We start from the raw sequence: 6,099 nt of genomic DNA, 5'->3' as shown, positions 1-6,099 counted from the left end.
GTTCTCTGGCCTACGTAACTCGGATGAGGCTTCAACCCCAGCATGGTTAAGAGCCTCGCTCCAAGTTCTTGCGCAGTAGATACGGCATACCTCAGGAACCTCGGCTCTCAAAGCCTTCTCAGTTTCGGCTATACCAACTTCGTAGCCTCTCTGCTCAGCTTCGTTCATTGCCTGTTCGGCACTGATTTTCACTTTCTCGGCTTGCTCTTTGAATTTTTCGGCTCGCTCCCTTAGCTTCTGAGTTTCCTCCGGGTGCTTCTTAAGAGCAAGAGCTTGCTCCTGAGTCTTCTTTAGCTCGGCATTCGCCTCGCGCAGAAGCCTTGCTTGGTCCTCAACCTGCTTCTGATAACCTTTCAATGCCGACTCGGTGCTCTTGCGAGCTTGCTTTTCGGCCTGTAGTTTTTTCCTTGCGTCGGCCAAGTCCTGTTCAGATTTGGACAAGGTCTATACAGCCGTTACCCGTCTTTTCCTTTCGCCATCTAGCTAATTGGAACAAGCATTGAGCATCTCATCTAGCTTGAAGGTATTTTGGATGATCTGTAAAAATAAAAAAGGGGGGGGGGGGGTTCATACTAAAGTCAATAAAAAGTGCATATTAGTGAGTAACAGTCATAGAGTGAAAAAGGATAAAAGATAGCTTCTTACCATGCCCAAATATCGTTTGTTGTCGAGGACGAGTTCATTCTTTCTCATATTCTTTATTTCGGCCATGTCTTTCGGGAGCAATAAGGCTTCCTCTATGGCCGAGGCTACGTGACACCCTATGCCGCCATTAAAGTCCCTTATAAAGGCATCATCTCACAGGGGCTCCCCACCGTGCATAGGTACTGGCAACCATGCTTGTGGCTCAGGATGTGGGGAATCTGATTTCTCTTGGCCCCGCGTGGCTTGGTGCTTAGTTTTCTGCTGCTTGGCAGCTCGTTGGACATCCTCCTCTCGAGTGGGATGAGACTTGCTCGTATCCGCCACCTCCTTACCCTTCTGTTCTCTGCGCCCTTTCTGCTCAGCAGCGTTGGGAGGCGCTGGTTGTGGAGAGGACCGAGGAGGGTGGCGAGGAGCAGGAGGAGGAGACCTAGATGGAAGAGATGAAGCTTGGGACGGTATTGTTTTTGCAGGTACGGTCTTTCCCGGCTGACCTTCCATCAGCTCCAGCAAGCTTTTTTGGGGTTTTCTTTGTATCCCCATCTCGTCAGGGTCTTCCTCGGGGCTTGTGGGTTGATCAAAAATCCCGAAATCGTCCGAGGACTCAAATATTTTTACAACGGTTTCCTCGCCTTTTTCCTTTTTCCTTCCCCTTTTTATTCCCTTTTTTTTGAGGGAAGGCAAGGGTGAAGAAGTTCCCGCCAAGAAGCTGGCTACGAAAAGAGGCTCTGTGCGAGGCGTGTACTGGGGAAGCGGAATACCCTCTGGAACAATGAACCCTTCGTAGGCAACACTGATACGGTGAAGCGGAGGATCGCGTGCTCTAATCACGCACTTCGGCGCCTGAAAACCAAAAGAAAGGGGGGTATAGCCGAGAATTAAGTGTGCTGCCCGGAGCTGACCGTCAACCTCATTCACGTATATTTCAGCCTTCAATAACTTATCTAGGCTCGCCTTATTGACTAACCTGAGATTGGGCTTCGTGTAGCGTCTATCTGCAAGACCATTGATTCAGGAGTTAAAATTGTAGGAGACAAAAATAATAAAAGTAAACGAAATGTGTTCACGAACTAAGTAGTGTAGATCTATAACTACGCGCCCACCTGGTGTTCCCTCTACTGTCGGACAAGGCAAACCATCGTGCCATTCCCCAGAGAAAATAAGGAAATCCTCCTTTAGGTTCTTATTTGAAGTGGGGAGACACTGAATTAGCCTCACTTCGGGATATCTCGACTTAAGATAATATCCCTGGTCAGTTAAGCGATGAAGGTTGTACACCCAATTCACGTCATGATGGGTTAGCTTTAGGTCCATTCTCTTATTCAGAGCGTCTATGCTTCCCAAGACCCTAAACATATTTGGACCACACTGGGTGGGGGATAGCCTAAAGAAGTTGAGGTAACTCCTAGTTATACTACCCATTGGGATTGTCATCCCGCCCTCTATAAAGGCGATCATGGGGATAACCACTTCCCTAGTTTGCCTGGCATCAACCCACTCCCCTTGGGCTGCATACCTCATCCCTACCGTTGGGGGGATCTTATACTTAGAGCGAAAGTTTCTAATACCTTCCTCGGACTCAACGAGACATCGAAATGGATTCTTTTGTTTCCCCATTTTTCTAAAAACTTAGTAGAAAGGTCTATTGGGTTTGAAACGAAAGTGGTAAAAACTTCAAGAGGACTTACAGGTTCAAAGGAAGGGCCTCGGACAACGTACGATTATTTGTAGTCACCAGGAGAATAACGAAGACTGGAGAAAGGCAGGTTCAATGTATGAGCTCTGGAACCATGTAATCATCGAATGTAAAGTACAGATTTAATTAGGGAACGCCTTTATAGTCATGTGAGGATTGTGAGCGGTGAAGTTCCCGCTCACAAAACAAGGGAAGCCTCCTGCTGTTTGATTTAGATCTCACCGTCGAACGTGGGAGACAGGGGCGTTGTCAAAATTTAATGCTGCCAAAATCGGGATGCTGAAGCGTCAGGGGCATGCCCCGAAACGCGCATAGGTACGGGCTTATGACGTCAAAATCCACCTTCTCTCCCGAGGAGTCGAAAAGTAGGATTTTGAGGGGCTATTATGGGGGCCGTTCGATCAATAGGCCCATTAAGGTCAGGATTGTTGGGCCTGTGGCCCATCCGAGGATTCGTATCCGTCCGAAGAGGCCAAGTCCAGTCATAAGGTAATTACTGAAGGGGGTGGTAGTCAATATCACGAGGGTGAGGTGCTGTATTCGTCCGAGGACGCCATACTCCTCGGCAATGCGCGTCCGAGAACGAACAGGGTGCAGTCTTGTGGCAGCCGGGCCTCAGAATTACGTCACCAATGCTGATAAGATCGCAGACCAAAGGTAAAAGGGAAAAGATAGACAAATATCTATAACCACAGCTGCCTCCGCATTAATGACTTCTCAACCAACTCTCTGGCCGCATTAATGTGGAGGTGATACCTGAACAGTAAGGAGACAGCCTTACAGTTGCCCATAGGAAGTTCCAGGAGGTGCTGGATGGGACAGAAAGAAATCTTTCGAACCCAACCTACACGTGTGCGGTGAGGACGGAAGGCAAATGGTGGTATATAAACTGAAAGAAGAACATACGAGAGAGGAGGATCGGGACAGAAAAAGAAAAAAGAGAAAAGCACAGACAAAAGGAGAAGAGCAAAATGAGAGAAGAAGAATTGTATTGATCAAAAAAGAAAACGATCGTTGTACCAACTTGAGACCTTTAATATACGTGAGAGTGAATCTTTTTAAGAATCCACAGTTAACCTAGTTCTTTACACCCACGCTCTACAAATCATATTGTTTGGGCATTTTTACGTGCGAACCCAACACCGTTACGGTTCGTTACGAATCGCGTCCTTACACTTTTTATTTTCATAATTTGTATTACTTGTGTAGTTTTCGGGAAATTTTACTGAAAATTAACCTATTCATGAAATTACAGGTAAATGTAAATGTTGTTTACTAGCTATTACAACTTTTCAAATAATTTAAGGATATAAGGACAACGCGTGGCGGATAAAAAATTATTGGAAAATTAATTTATTAATTTCTTTTAAAAATTTTGTAAAAAAAATATTTTGTACCCAACAATCATATGGAAACATCCAATTTAATATCTTGTTAAATAGTTGATTGTAACTCGTGAAAAAAAGAGAAAGGTTTATCCATGTAAACAGTGGTGTAAAAAAATGTCAACTATTCATAGTCCATCATTTTAACATGTAATAAAATTGGGTGCTAAATTAAAATGTCCCTAAGTTTATTATTTTTTATCCTCTTCTTCCCTCCAAAAAAATTATGAGGTTTTTTTTTTAATTATTTTTTTTATAGCAAAGGAAAAGTTGGATTTGTTTATTCCAACAATGAGTCAACAACTCACTGTTATGTCAAGAAAAGTCTTCTTGTTTTTGTGGGTTAAGGAATCTTATATCAGGCAAAACGTTTGAAAGTGGTGGAGTTGTCGTGCGCTGGAACCTAAAAAGACTATTGATCCAGATCCAGGTGATTAGAGATTATTTGTTTAGATTAATTGTGAAAACTTGGAATGCTGGCAATAAATTAATTAAGTAGGGTTTTCATAGCAGGTAGCAGACTAGCAGTAGATATATACTTATATCTTTGAGTTATTATTCCATTTAATAAAAATTAAGAAAAGATAGGGATTCTTATGTTCTGTTATTTATTATTACAGTCAAAGTCTTGTTTCCATTTTCTTAATCAAAAAGTGTCGAAAAGTCGAAATCCTCCTTCTCACTCTTTTTTTAAAATAAGTTTTCCTTCTAATTTCTTGGCAATTAAAGAAAGAAAAAACACAAAACCGAAAATTTTAAGGCAAGTTAAATGAAAATCTCAACTTTCCCAAGTTCTCTATTGATGATTCTTGATTCCTCCTACCGACCCAAAAATTTGCCTACCATGAGATTGATCATAAATATGAATGTTGACGCTACAATGCTTTTATATATATATATATATATATATATTTATATATTATAATTAAATCATAGTCATCGTAGTTGTTGTTTTCGCAGTCATATTAGAGTTGTTTTGATAGCAAAAACAAAAAAGTCTTAATCACAAAATTTTTAGATGAACTATTGATACTCAACATATTAATTGAGGTTTACTACTTGTGTGGGAAAAGTACTCAGTCTAATACCATGCTTGCCTAGTCTCACTTAAGCATATATTTTTAATGGTATTCTTAAGAGAGATGTTGCGGATTTAATTAAGTAAAGATTAGATATTTGTGAAGTGAATGACTAGCTTTCCACCAAATATATAGTTTAATTGACTTTGAGGGGGAAAAAAGAGAGAGGAACAAGTCTAGTCATAATTGGATGGAATGGAAAATTGTGATGTGGAGAATAATAGTGGTGTTAGTTATAAGCTCAAGTGAAAGTAATAGTCCATCATTCACATTTTCCCATCTTAATAAATGATTAATAAAATTTGCGTTAATAGCCAAGAGTCTTATATAACTCAACCAATACCGCTTGATGTTTCTAATAGAAATATTCATACTTCAAATTCCCCTTTTCCCATCTATCAAGTTATTTAAAAAAAAAAAAAAAAAAACAAAAAGTATTAATAGTAGAATTGAGAAGGAAAAAAAAAAAATGGTGTGTTCTTCCCCCTTATAATTAGTGATTTGTTTATAAAAAGAGTACCATTTGCTTTATTCCTGATAATATTTTAAGTCAAAGTCTATATCTTGACCATCTGAAGTTGTCTGCCATGAAATAACTTCTTGCAAGGAGTATATGCTTACAAGAAGGTATATCCTAGAACTAGAAGTCTAGAAGTAGCCTCTTTCCTTTTTTCTTTTTTTGTTTGGGGGGGGGGGGGGGGGGGGGTGGGGTGGGGGCAAGAAATTCTCTCTTAACAAATTCAATATTCATAACGGTTACCTATGAGATTTTTAGTCGATTCCTAATCGTTAGGGATAGGAATTGTTAATTCTTGAATATTCGTGAAATTTGGGGGGTGGGGGCAAGAAATTCTCTCTTAACAAATTCAATATTCATAACGGTTACCTATGAGATTTTTAGTCGATTCCTAATCGTTAGGGATAGGAATTGTTAATTCTTGAATATTCGTGAAATTTTGTAGTTTATTTGACAAAATTCATGATAATTGTATCCCATAAATTTAACTCCTACCTTTCGGATTGGAAATATTAATTTCCGTAAATCTTGTTTTTACTTTTCACTTTTTATTTCTTAAATCTAACTATATAGAAATCATTTTAAAACATTTTTTTAACCCATATAAGATGTTTAGTAATATTTAAGGGTGTTTTTGTCATTTAAACTAAAAGTTATTAATTATTTAGTTATTAAAATAAATTGTATGAAAAGTTTAAACAATTAAAATTTGTATTCTTAAATATAAATTATAAAAAATTATTATAGTAAATTAAAATAAATAATTACACTACTTTTTTT

Source organism: Quercus robur, chromosome 6 (genome assembly GCF_932294415.1).
Source record: "Quercus robur chromosome 6, dhQueRobu3.1, whole genome shotgun sequence".
In the NCBI taxonomy this organism is placed as follows: domain Eukaryota; kingdom Viridiplantae; phylum Streptophyta; class Magnoliopsida; order Fagales; family Fagaceae; genus Quercus; species Quercus robur.
The sequence above is the reverse complement of the archived record's forward strand: the minus strand, read 5'-3'. Positions refer to the sequence as shown.